Raw genomic sequence first — 14767 nt, 5'->3', positions numbered from 1 at the left:
CACACAACACACACACACACACACACACACACACACACACACACACACACACACACACAACTTACTGCGTCCATTTAGTGTTGCTCATATATATGTGTGTTTAGGACCGACCACTTGGGACTGGATAATCTATTAGAGGGCTCTACCCTGGAGAGACTGATTCTCCCTTTCTCAGAAACCATTGATTTCCTGTAGCATTTTGTCATTCAGGCTTGCATGCTGACTTGACTGGTGGTGTCAAGTCAGCATGCAAGACCTTGACAGGTCTTGTTTAGATAACCTTGTTGTTGAAATTTCATGGGCACAGCTTCCATGCCATGTCTAGAAAATACTATCATGCAGCAGACATCCTGTTGCTCTGACTCTTAACAATCTTTCCACCTCATCCTCTGAGGTCTTCCCCGAGGTTGGCTATAGAGGTTGAGTTGTAGAGTTATCAACTGGGGTTTTGTCGCCCGGCTCTCAGTGGTTCTCTGCAGTTTGATCATTGTGGATCTCTGTCATAGTTCCAACCTGCTGCACGAAGAAGCTTCTTTGGTGAAGCATGAGAGCCATGCTTACCAGGGAAGGCTGGTGTAGGAGCTCTGGGCCTGGAGGAGAACTGGGATGATGCTAGTGAGGTTCTGGGAAGCTCATCAGATAAGGCTGGTAGGCGAGCTGTACCTCTTTCTATTTTAAACAACAATAGTGGTGTGTAGCTGTGGATAGCCAGGAACCTACTTGGTAGACCAGGTGGCCTTGAACTGGAGGCATTCCTCTTGGCTCTGACTACGAACTCCTTTATTCACTTCTGGGAAAATAAGGATAGGAGAAGATGCTACCATAGCTCCAGAAAACAGTTTAAGCTTCATAAAGTCCCTGAAAGCACAATGTGGATCCCAGATACTGCCAGCATTCAGAATCTAAGAACATCAACTCACTGTATCTAACTGAAAAATGCTAGAAAGGCAGGCCATGCTCTCTTATTCCTCATTTAGTGCAGGAATGAAAGATTCCTACTCTCGAAGAAAGAATAGTCATGTAAATTCTTCAAACTCCAGAAAGGTTATTCTACTTCTGTCTAGGAAACTAGGATTTCTTAATCTTCAATCAGAAGTTTAAAAATGTTTATTGTTGTTATTGTTATCTGAGATAAGGTCTTTCTGTGTAGCTCTGACTATCCCAGAACTCACTTTGTACAACAGGCCTTCAGAAGTTCAGTAATCTTGAGACTATTCCTTAAAATATGATTATTTAAATATTAAATAATTAAAATATTAAAACTCTTTTAAAATTATTAAACCCGAGTCATCAAAGTTGATCTCTCTATGAGGAAATTTAAATTTCAGATTGTCCAAAGAGTAGCTGCTCCTTGATTCATAAATCAAGAAGCAAAAGGGGCCGGATGGTGGTGCCACACACCTTTAATCCCACCACTTGGGAGGCAGAGCCAGGCGGATCTCTGTGAGTTCGAGGCCAGCCTGGTCTACAGAGTGAGATCTAGGACAGGCACCAAAGCTACACAGAGAAACCCTGTCTCGAAATCTCCCCCCCCCAAAAAAAGAAGCAAAAGGGAATTTATTTTCGAGATAGGGTCTCTCTACATAGCCCTGGCTATCCTGATCCTGGAACTTACTTCATAGACCAGACTGGCCTCTGCCTCCCAAGTGCTGGGATTAAAGGTGTGCACCACCACAACTGGCAGAATTTTAATTTACAAGTCATTTTCACTTTTTTCTCAGCTCCACATAAGTTTTTTTTTTTTTATATAATTATACTGGCAACATTTTAGAAGAAATACAAAGTAGATCACAGAAAGAAATAATACTCCAAGTGAACTAAAAATCATATATAAATTTAAATGTACATGCCACCACAGCAGCACCTTTATTGTTGTGTCCAGAGTCCAGATCCCCAAAAGATCACTTAGAGACCGAATCTGATGCAAAAAAACAAAAAGTCCTTCATACGAGTTAATTCAGACCTCTCCGTCCAACTGACGATACAGGAGAGGCCTAGAGCAGCACAGGGTGAGGGTTTTTATAGTGGCTAGACAATGGGGGGGACTTGGGGAATTCCAAGATGGCCTAGTTACAGACCTGGAATTGGCTAAAGCCCTGGCTAGGAGTACCTGGACTGAGCTGATTGGCTCTCTTGGGTCTAGGGAATTGCAATATTTTAATCTCAGCAGAGGGACACCTGGAATTGTTTGTCTGCTTCTGATTGGCCCTTCCCTGTGGGATTAGGTGTTCATGGCTCTCTCTGTGACTAGGGCAAAGGTCAGGGGCAGTCGGGAATAGGGGAACATCCTGCTCAGGCCTTTTAGCTGTGGCTGCAATTCTGCTGAGGCCTGGGTCTCTCATTATGAGAATGTATTTGCCTATATATATATATATATATATATATATATATATATATATATATATATATGCCACGTGGAACAAACAATTCCAGCCCAAACCTTGAACCCATAAGAACTTGAGTAAATGGCTGCTGTTACAATGAGCTGACATCTTATCCAGAAATCGCTGATTATTCCCAACTACTCAATAAGGTATTTTTTGCTGACTCAGATTTCTTGGCTAAAGAACAAATATTAGCAAGAATAATACACCTGTCTTTACTTTATGACTTACAGAGGATTTCCAAATGATAATATTTACACTGTCATGCCACCCAATGTGCATAGGGATCAGATTTAAGGGACTTTTATATATATATAAAAAAATCAGGTGAATATTCTTATTCTCAAAAACGTGTTCTTATAATTAGTTATTAAATTTTTGAAAGATTGAGACTAATTTATTAATAGTAAAAGTTAGCAACATTAAACTATTATTTTGGTAGGCTATATATATTTGCTTTTGTGGCACTATTTTACAAAAGCCAAATATCAAAACAAACCCACTCCTCTATTTTGCAGTGCTATGGTATTTATTTATGTTTTTAAACAAGTAGGTTTATGAGCTACTCCACAGATTGTACCTAGGTAACAGCTGTATTATTTGTTTAAAAAAACATGAAGCTATTGGATCATTTTCCCAAAGAACCATGCTTTCTAAGCATTATGTCTTTTCCTCTGTTGCTACTTATTTTCCTGGCCAGTTTCTATGCATCTCTTGCGTTCTTTATTTTATTGAGACAGAGTCATGTGCAGTCCCTGGTGGCCTTGAACTAGCTGTATAACTTAGGACGACCTTCGAATCTTGATTCTCATGCTTCTACCTTCTAAATACTGGGATTACCGATGTGGATCTCACCTGGGTCTGTTTCCTATTTTTATATTACTTCTTTTTCAGCCTTCCAAGTGTGTCCCATAGCTAGAATAAAAAGTTGTTCATAAAAGATGTCCATATCTTAATATTGTAAGCTTAGAATCCTTCTGTGCCTCTTAGTGCCTTGGTGATTGGTCATTTCTAGTTTATTGAGATTATTGTTCCACTCTCTTTATGCACCACATTTAAATTTTATTTTATTTTTACTTATGTGTGAGTAACTGCAGAGGCCAGAAGAGGGCATCCCAATTGCCTGGAGCTGGAGTTTCAGGTTGTTGTGAGACTCCAGACATGGGTGCTGGGAACTGAATTCCGGTCTTCTGGAAGAGCAGGAGGCACGCTTAACCACTGAGCCATCCCTCTAGCCCTGATTATACCATATTTTGCTTGTCCACTTACCTCTGGAAGGACAGAGTTGTTTCTCCACATTTGTGGACTTTTGACTAAAGTATTAAACTTTTTCTGTTATTCACTATCAGTCAGCAAGTTTAGCATAGATGAATGTTGGAAAGCTAGACTTCCTTGTTGTAGACAGGAACTCAGTTACTGGGAGAAAACAAGGGGTTTTCCTGGTCTGTTGGGTGTTTCCTGTGTAAAAAAAGGTCCAGAGGAGAGGGGAAAAACAGAATCTTGATTTTTAAGGATTGTAATTCTGGATTCAGTTTAGTGATGGGCAAGTCTTGACTGGATTTGAGTTAGTTATAACACTTACGTAGTCAGGAATCCATGGAAGGGAAGTAGGTGTTGCCATGGTGTGATATTATTTGGGGATGACACATAGGTGATGTGTTTCTTTCTATTCCTTTGTGCTTCTTTTTGCTTTTTATACATTCTCATTTGTTAATAAGTTGACTCTGGTTAGATCTTGAAGCAAATTTTAATTCCCAGATGGTATATGATCACTCTGTTTATGGAAGTCTATTGACATGATGTTTTGCATCTAGAAAACCTTAACACCCATCATAATGTATTGTTAAATGATTTACTTCAACATTAATAATACACACATATATCATAATTGTTGGCACCAGAATACAGTACAAAGTCCCTTAAATCTGATCCCTATGCACATTGGGTGGCATGACAGTGTAAATATTATCATTTGGAAATCCTCTGTAAGTCATAAAGTAAAGACAGGTGTATTATTCTTGCTAATATTTGTTCTTTAGCCAAGAAATCTGAGTCAGCAAAAAATACCTTATTGAGTAGTTGGGAATAATCAGCGATTTCTGGATAAGATGTCAGCTCATTGTAACAGCAGCCATTTACTCAAGTTCTTATGGGTTCAAGGTTTGGGCTGGAATTGTTTGTTCCACGTGGCATCAGTCAGATTCCCTTTTAGGTTTGGCTTGGACTTATTCACAGTCATAAAATAATAACATTCCAGTGACCCTATTCATGAGATATGTGCACTGTCACTTCCGCCACATTCTCTTGGTAAAAGAATTGCCAAAACAGTACAAAGTTGAGGATTAGAAAGAGACTTCACTTCTTGATGGGATTTATTGTAAATAAGTTATTACTTGATTAACAGTGTAAGCAAAATCTAGAAGAAAAAACTTAATGTAAAAGAATGAGCTAGGTATTATGTATTTATAACTTTTCTTATTGCTATAACAAAATATCTGGCAGAAATAGTTTAAGGGAAGAAGGGCTTATTTTGGCTCACAATTTGAAGGAATACCATCTACCATGTAGGGAAGACATGAGACAGGAATGTGAGGTAGTTGATCACATTGCATCCAAACTCAAGGAGCAGATAGAAATGAGTGTTTGTACTCAGCCAGCTAGGGCCCCAACTCATCAAATGATGCCATCCACAGTTAGAGTGGGTAATCCTGCCCTAATTAACGTAATCTAGATAATTTCTCACAGGCATGCCAGAGGTTTGTCTCTTCATTTATCCTAGATCCTGTAGTTAATGATATTACCTATTATAGGCTGTGACTGTATTTTATGTTAACACTCTGACTTCAGAGAGTGGAGCTATAGCTCAGCTGGTTGTAATGAGTCTTTTCTGTGTCCCACCAGCCTGCTCCCACAGAGACTTCCTATTAATTATGAAAGCTCAGCCTATAGCTTAGACTTGTTCTAACTAGCTCTTATAACTTAAAGTAACCCATTTATATTAATATATATTCTGTCATGTGGTGTTACCTCTCTTCCATCTTGCACCTCCTGTTTCCCCTCTGTGTCTCCTGGCTTCTCCTGTCTTCCTAGATGCCTCCTCCTCCTCTTCTTCATTTCTCTCCCTGGAAATCCCACTTATGCCTCCTGCCTAGCTATGGGCCATTCAGGTTTTTATTACACCAATCACAGCAAAACATCTTTACACAGTGTACAAATATCCCACAACATATCCACTTTTGACTAAGTAAAAAGGAAAGGTTTTAACTTTAACATAGTAAAACTATATACAATAAGAAAAATTATCAGATAGGAATTACATTTACAGTGTCCACTCTATTTGGATTTGGCAAATCCAGAGAAAGTACTGTATTGTCTTATCTTAGTAAGCCCAGAGTTTTATACCTAAACCACTTTTTATCATAACTTGTATTATCATCCTAAAAAATATCTTTTTAGACCTTAAAACATCTTAGATAAATAGCTTAAGCTCTTATGTTTCTCAACCTTATAAACTTAACATCTCTTAAGTAAGTTACTTTTCTGGATTTTCTGAATTATAATTACCTAGTCTTCAACCCCATCAAAGATCTGAGAAGGATATAATATTATCTGAGTAAACAGGGCGTGCAGAGTAAACAACTATAGAAATGACAGAGACAGCTGACTACCTGGACAGTCACCCAAGGTTCCTTTGCAACATTGGGCATTCATCTTCAGCCTACAGGCCTAGAATATCTGACTGACTTTTCTGTGAAGCAGAAATTTTGAAGGACTGTCCTACCTTGTCTTGGCAAGTTTGGCAGTCACCTTCTTTTGTGTCCTGCTTGTCCAATTTGGATAGCATACTGTCAGCAGTCGAGGCAAGGGCAGTATCTAGCCCAGTTGTCTAGCTTTGCCACATTGAAAGCAAAATTCTATATGGAGGTTCTTTGATGCCCATCATCCTTTTTTTAAGGAAATTAGCGCTGCCAGAAGCAGGTGTGTCTCACTGTAGGCCTTATGTTATTAAAGTATTTTAAATGCCATATTCTTTGGGTCTTTAAAGTATTTGAAGACCATCTATCTACTTAAAATATATCCCTGTTTGACCTTGAAAACACAACTAACATGACTATAAGTTTGATTGTTATAGATGACTAACTACTAACCTGTGTTTCTTTATCCTAAATCGCTTTCAAGGGCTAAAACTTTATATTTTTCAGTGAGCCACATAGGTACAATACCTTAAACAAGAGAAGAAACATATACAGTATAATAAAAATAACTTCAAATTTGTATCAATATGCAAAAATCCATACCAGTGTAAACAACTTGAGACTAGTGGTTGTTTAAAAATAGGCTTAACAATCCACCCTTTTATCCCATTGTTTCTATACTATATTCCCTCTTTTTCCCTTCAGAAAGAGATCCCTGAACCTAATCTCCTTTGTTCAGCTTTTTTCCTGACCATGACCAATAATAACTTGTAACCAACTCCCCTAAATGATGACAAACATCCATAACCCACCGAATGACCAAAATTAACCCACCCCAACTCTTGGGAATGTGGACATCATGTCCTCTAGACTGATTCCTGTTGTCTGGGGGTGATGACATCTTTACGGGACCCTGACAAAATTTGGGATAAAGGTCAAGTCCTGGGAGAGCTAGCTTTATTATTTTTTCTTTAGTCTCTGTGTGATAGAAAAGTGTAGAGCTTACCTGAAGTCTTGGCTAGATAGTCTGTGAGGCTGGACCATCTCAGCTAGCAGGTTTGAAGTTGTTCTGGATGCATAATTTTGAGGAAACTGAAACAAAGGCATTCTGAGAGGCTGGATCACCTGGGCTACTTATCTTCATTGGTGTCTGGTCCTTTCTTTTTCTGAAAACACATAAACTTTTAAAGGTAACATATATATCTGCATTAACACAAGTGTGGATTGTGTGGTCTGTACAAGACCGCTAAAGATGATTTTCTGTCTTATGTTTGTGCAGGTAAAAGACATCTGTCAACTTTATAAATCCTTTTGGGCTATATAACCAAACTATAAATCTCTATCCATGCCATATAAAAGGATGGCATGTAATAATAAGTCATGAGGACTCTGTAGCCAACAAGATTTATTATGTCTCATCCAGTCTCAGAGCTGTCCCCATAATAGATGGATCAGCCTATTTGTCACCTGTCCTGTAGTCTCTCTTAGTTTCTTTCTTCATGTCTGTAGCCAAGATTTTCAGGTCTCCCTCAAATCAAATCTGATCTTTATTAATTTTGCAGAGAACCATAACTTTTTGTTTCCTGTGGAAACAAAGGCATAACCTCTCCTGAAACCAAGACATCCCTAAAGTATATAGGCTGGTTTAATTCAGCAGTCCCTTTCATAATCCAGTGTCTCTCAGCAGCTGTCATTTGCTCAATAGCATTCACAAAATTCAGTCAACAAAGCACCATACAGGATCCAGGTGCCCTGTGTATTTCCTATCTTTATGTGGCTTTTTTCTTTTATATTACTTTACTCTCTCTTTAAAGACTGTATTATTTTTAAACCATTTTTTCTATGACTGTATATACCCAGTTTTTACTGCACATTTGCAGCCTTCTGTGACCATGTGAGCCAAGCCTTAAACCCACATGTGACTCCACACATGGAGTTGGCTGGCTCAAGCCCACAGGCAGCAGCCGGAGCCACATCTCCGTATACTGTGGCCTGTGTGAGAGACTATGGACCAGGAAGCCATGTCTGGCTCCATGCTTGTGTGTTTGGAACTTTTCTTTTTAAGCTTTCTCAGGTCCTATGTGGAAATACGTGCCCCCATGTTGGGTGCCATATGTAAGGAGTCTTTCTCAGTCCCTCCAGCCTTCTTCCAAATAATGACACAGAGAGTCTTATTAATTATGAAAGTTCAGCCTATAGCTTAGGCTTATTCCTAACTAGTTCTTATAACTTAAATTAACCCATTTCTATTAGTCTATATCCTTGCCACATGGCTTAACCTCTCTTTCATCTTGTACCTCCCGTTTCCTCTCCATGTCTCTTGGCTTCTCCTACATGCCTAGATTCCTCTTCCTTTCTCTGCCCAGAAGTCCCACCTATTTCTCCTGCCTATTGGCCATTCAGCTTTTTATTACACTAATCACAGCAACACATCTTCACATAGTTTACAAATATTCTGCAACAGCCAGTAGAATATTTGCTTAGCACACCACTCCTCTGCTTTGTAATGCTGCCACAGAATTTATTTTCATGCATTTTTCTCTCTGATTTCATGCATTTAGTTCTCTGATCTCAGCAGGAGTGATGAAGAGATGTGGAAGGTGTCAGTGTACTCTGGGTGCTGGTGTAGCTGGAGGGTATATATGTAGCCCTTCCTTCTCAAGGCCAGGCTTTCCCGCCCCATTATTCCAGCCCCATAAGATAATGATTTCCCAAGGCTTCTACTCATCCTTTCTTTTCTTTTTGCTAATCCTGGGAATTATCTCTCTTATTTACATTTCCTGGAGCATGTTCTGATTTACTCAAATCAGCATCGATAGGATTCTTGACTACAGAAGTCTCCTGGAGCTTCTGGAAACAAATATATCAGAATCCATATATAAAAAGAGCAGACATTCACTGAAATCAGGTTCAAAATGGTGATTGGGTAAACAGTACTGTTGTTTGATAGATATTTTGCACTGGTAGTATGACGTGCTTCCCTTATTAGCTTGGATATAAGGTAGTGAGGGAATTTTAAATACATAGATTGTGAGAATACTTTGGCTATGAGGAAGCAGAGAAGATGGCTTCAATATTATCTGTGCTGTTAGTATATAGGGTTCAGATATCCTGAGGTGAAATAACGTGACAGTTCACCTTGGTTTCTGGAGGCAGAAAGTACAGAAGGCTGCCTCTTGCTCATATTGATTCTCATGGCATTTCTTCTTTGGCATTGTGCTAACTCTGCCTTGTTTGGTTTTTAGCCCCATGGCAAACATTGTTTTTCTCTTCCATTTATCTCTGGACAGGTGAATGAACCCATTAAGGTTTGACTGACCTTGGATACCGTGTTGGTTAGTTCCTGTTGTGAAATCCTTAGCAGAAAGCAACTTAAGAGAGTGTATAGGTTTTCTGGCTTACAGTGTGGGAGGGCATAGTCCATTGTGGTGGGGAGGGCCTGTTGGAGGAATAGAAGGCTTTGTGCTTGTATCGGGAAACAGGAAGAAATAAGAAATAAATTCTGGAACTCAGCTAGGCTTTTCCTTTCCCTCTTTCATTCAGCCACCTCTTAGGAATGTGCCACCACCTTTGGGGTAGGTCTCCCTCTCTCAGTTACTGCTATCAGGAGACACTTCCATGAAGGCACTCAGAGGAGGTGTGCCTCAGTAATGTCCTAGATATTTTCTTATTCTAATCATGTTGATGATAAAAATGGACCATACCAGATATGGACAGAGCCATTGCACCCAGGCATATCAAAAAGAGAAAAAGGTCAGAATGGTCCTCTAGGAGAAGCTGAAGGAGTGTGCTGAGAAGCACTAGGAGCTCTTTGAACTAGCCAGGTATGGAGGATACCCTGGTATATCACGATCCTGGAAGACGTTATTCATGCTAATTGATTGAATTTCAACTGTATCCATTCATTGGATATATTTATCAAGAAACCAAATGAGTAGAACAAAGGCGTAAAACAGATAGATTTAGTATTTGGGGGGCTTTCCTGCTTTGCTGAAGGCTAGGACAGCCTGTTCTATGCTTTCACTGTGCACAGAATTAAGATGCACAGGAAGAAAGTAGAGGCAAGCCCATAAGAGTTTCCTAAACAGAGCATTTCCCAAGGATTCATCAGGAATGGAGTTCCTGGTCATTGGTGGTGTTGGAACACTACCAGACTATGATGCTGTAACACCGTACGATGGTCTCTAACCCCAACTAGACTTGAGAGTCACTGGCTGACCCAGGGTGAAGTTCCTGAACCAGCGCCATCCTCTCTTCGGCAACCCAAAGCCCCCAACTGTATTTGTCCTGGCAGTTAGATGTGGCCTTGGCTGCTATCCTAGGCTCACCCCATGCTGAAGTAGGGCAGGCCTCCACTGGGGCAGAGCAAACCCTTCAGCTCCTCAGAGCTAGGAGAGCACGCAGCTGAGAGTGTGCAGCTCCTTGTCTGGTGAATTCTTAAGGGATGATGGTGCTGGCTGATAATTATGAGGCCTGTGTTTACACGCTTGTCCCAGAACTTGGCTTCCAGCTTCCTGGGAGAATGGAGTGAAGTCACAAGACTCCAGAGCCTGAGAACTACCACAGAGACACTGGCTTTCCAGTACTGTTCATTCATAAACAGATGAAGCCAAGCTCAGAGAGATGCTGCGCTTCAGTGATGGAGTCAGAGAAGGAGCATGAAAGTTCATTTTCGTGAGGTTACTTTTCCCTGTCAGAGCTCAGGCAAAAGTGATGGTTTCTGTTCTTGTGTTTCTAAGGTTTTTTGTGTGTTGTGGTGTGGTGTGGTGTGTGTTTCCTGGTTTGTTTGTTTGTTTGTGTTTTTGCCTATTTGTTTGCTTTCCAAAGACACAGAGAGAAGGGTGTAGAGTTGGGTGGGTGGGAGATGGAAAGAATCTTGAAGACATTGGAGGAGGGGAAACCACTACCAGAATACACTGTATAAAAATTTTCAATTAGCCGGGCGGTGGTGGCACACGCCTTTAATCCCAACACTCGGGAGGCAGAGCCAGGAGGATCTTTGTGAGTTCGAGGCCAGCCTGGTCTCCAAAGCGAGTTCCAGGAAAGGCGCAAAGCTACACAGAGAAACCCTGTCTCGAAAAAACCAAAAAAAAAAAAAAAAAAAATTTTCAATTAAAAAAATGAAAGAATTGGTCACTGAAGGGACGGACCCAGGACCTTTAGAAACTGCTACAGTTCGTCATTAGAGAAAGAGCCTGTCTCTAGAGCTGCAGCATCTCTAAGGCAGGAAGAAGGGGGAACTTACTTTGGAAGATGTAGAAATATTAATATTTAGAGGAGTCGTGACTTCCAACTTACAGGTCCCTCCTCCTGTCTCTGTACTTGTGAGAGGACACTTGACAGGTTGTGTGTTCTGAAGACCATTGTGAGTAATGTATGTGGCCCATTTGTATGTGTGTGTGTTAGAGAGAGAGAGAGACAGAGAGACAGAGAGATAGTGTGTGTGTGTGTGTGTGTGTGTGTGTGTGTGTGTGTGTGTGTGACTAGGTTGCCTACTGAGGGCTGTGGGAGTATACAGCAGGTGACTAGTGTCTGACAAGCCGACCCACCAGATGTGTAACTCCCTGATGGGGAGCCCCACCTGGCAAAGCTGTGGGGTCACTGGCTGTGGAAACTGGTTGTTTTCTGTCTGTAACTTTCTCGGGTGCCACTGTTATGTCTCCCTAATAAGAACAACTGTGGGGTGCTTTCCACAGCCAAAGGGTAGTGTATTTTACATCTCTGGGCAAATGTTTAGCTGTGGATTTCTGTTTAAGCTGTATAATTCTGATGAACAGAAATATTACCAGAATACTCTTCTTTACTGACACAGGAAAGTAACAGTATTCTCAGGCTCAAAGACAGCCTTTTACACATTTTGCAAAGACCTTAGAACTAGTTCAAAACAGACCAAGCTGCCCCTACAGAATCTACACAAAGACTAATTCCCAGGTAGTGTTTATTGCTAAATCAAGGCCAGGCTGTTTACATCAAGACACAGACCTTGCAGTAGCTCCCTTTCTGCACATACCCTGGCTGCTTAAGGTTCAGTCAATTGTTTAATGTCTGGGACCACTCACCAACTCAGAACTATGTGCGTGGGTCAATGTGACATTACTAGCCTATATGTGACTTAACTTGTGAGAATAGGTAGGGCCTTGAAAATGTAACTTATAGTTATCCAGAGTTTGGCTGAGGGTGGAGCAGCCGTGGTGGTGTGGAGAGAGATGGCTGTGTAGAGCTATGTGAGAGCTGCTGCAGAGTGTGTGTGTGTGTGTGTGTGTGTGTGTGTGTGTGTGTGTGTGTGTGTGTTTGTGTGTGCTGGGTGAGAGATGAAGATGAAAAAGACATATGAGATAAGTGTGAGGGAATGAGTGGGTGAAAGAGTGAGTGAATAAAGAGTGAGTGAATAATGTAGAAGAAAGATGTGTAGACATGTATAAACAGATGTAACTGTGTATAGAGATGTATGGCTGCATGTATGTAAAGACAAAGGTATGTAGCTGTATGTATAGAATGTAGCAGTGTGGAGATATGTAGCAATGTGGAGACAGAAAGAGTTAAGAGACATTCTTAAGATGAAGTAAAAGAGAAAGTTAACATCAGAAAGTATGTGTGTTTTCTTATTTTACCAGTCAGATAGAACCTTATTTCTAAACACCCTCAGAAAAAGTCTAGTCCTCGCCACCTTCGTGGATTTTCTTGCATCACCCTGGGGGTGGCCTTGGAGCAGGCTCTCCAATCGGCCCCTGATAGTTGCTAGAGCCAGCCTGGATCTTTTTGCAATCTTCCTGCATCAGACTCCTCAGTGCTAGAAATAAATAACCACGACATCAGGCCATCTCATTATTACAAGTATTGTTTTATAGTTAACACCAGGAGAAGGTTCTTAGAGAGAGCACAGCTAGCCTTGTGGATATTTTTATTCTCACAAATCTGCTTCCCTCTAAGATTCCACAGCTCATGTCTTGGTGGGAGAGTGTAATGGTGAGAGCGGGTCATGAATCCAGTGACTGGTATAAGAACATCATGGGAAGGCAGAGGAAGAAATGAGTTCAGCAGCTACATAGCAAAGAGCCACAAGGATTCCAGCAGTCACCAGAGTCAGGGAGAGTCAAGGAAGAAAACATCAAAGCCTCAAAAGCAAGCTCCACTCTTCTGAAACCTTGGTGGAAGAGCTGGGATATCAAGCAAAGGAGTAAGAGGTAATTCCAAGGTTAGCAGCAGCAGGAAGAGACCACCACTCCCTGTTGTAGAATATTATTTTAAAGTGTGTTATATTCATTTATGCTGTGAAATATTTGTTTAATGATGCAAAGATGTGTTGCATTCTTTATGTTGCCTTTGTTTAACTGTGAAGCTGTGTTACTGTGCCTGTCTAAAACACCTGATTGGTCTAATAAAGAGCTGATTGGCCAATAGCTAGGCAGGAGAAAAAGGATAGGTGGGGCTGCCAGGCAGAGAGAATAAATAGGAGAAAAAGAGAAGGTGGAGTGAGAGAAGGAGAAGGAGAGGAGGGCAGCAGGGGCCAGCCACCCAGCTGAACAACCAGCCCTAGAGTAAAAAGTAAAGAAAGATATATAGAATAGAGAAAGAGAAAAGCCCAAAGGCAAAAGGTAGATGGGATAATTTAAGTTAAGAAAAGCTGGCTAGAAACAAGCTAAGCTAAGACTGGGCATGCAGGGACCCACAGAGGCTCTCTAGTGAGATCTTCCTCAGGGTCAGAGAATCTGGGCTTGCTTTACCCAGCAGGGCTGCATAATGGGATGATTTGGCCACAGGTGTGGTTACCAGGTGTCTTGAAGGGTCTACACTTGGCTGTATGTCGTGCTTTGATCTTGAAAGGGGGAGGTCTTTTGCCACACCCCTTGGCATATTATAAAAAGCCCTTTGGAATAAACCTTGAGGTGACTGGGTATTGACCCAGGACATTCCCGAAGCTATCCTGTATCTCTGTCTTTCTCTGCGTCTCTGCCTATATTTCTAATACTTCCTCATTCTTCTCTCCTCCCCCCAAGAACCCTTTGAAAGGTGGGAGCTGGACTCCCACAGGGCATTCATAAGAATAAGCCTCTGTGCGATTATGTGGGAGCTGGGTGGTGGGTCCCCCAAGGAGTAAAGAGTAAAAACAACCAACTCTTCTGGGAGGCAGGGGATGCCCTAACCCCAAAAGTGGTGTCAACTGGTAGGAGTCAGAATCAGCGTGAAGGCTTCAAGGAAGAGCTGGGATTGCGTGGACAGATATACTAATGCCTTTCTCTTTCTGCAGATTTTCAGCCTCCTATTAGAACCTCGCTGAGCAATCACACAAGAAGCCATCTGACTAGAACATTGAATAGCAGGTGTCTGCCCATCCCCATGCCCATGGGCCCTGGGGAAGAGCAGAGCAGGAAATTTATATGAGCGTAGGGAGGGCCATGAGCAGCAGAGAATGAGGTGACTCAGTTGTCTTCAATGGACATTGATTATGGGGAACAAGGATGAGGGTAGTGTAGAGTGGTTCTCCACTGTCCAGAATACTACTTGGTTCTTTAATAAATTTCTTTTTAAAAAGCATTTGGACTAAATGGGGCAAAACGTTAGCATTATTTATTTTTAATTATTTAATTTGTAAAATGGATGGCCAGTTGCTCATTGTGCTCTCTTGTGGACATTCCTAGATGATTGGAATAGTTTCTAAAAATGTTTTCTAGAAATGGTTCCTAAAAA

Source organism: Peromyscus californicus, unplaced genomic scaffold (assembly GCF_007827085.1).
Source record: "Peromyscus californicus insignis strain IS unplaced genomic scaffold, ASM782708v3 Scaffold_6__1_contigs__length_162567912, whole genome shotgun sequence".
In the NCBI taxonomy this organism is placed as follows: Eukaryota; Metazoa; Chordata; class Mammalia; order Rodentia; family Cricetidae; genus Peromyscus; species Peromyscus californicus.
Note: the sequence above shows the minus strand (reverse complement) of the source record.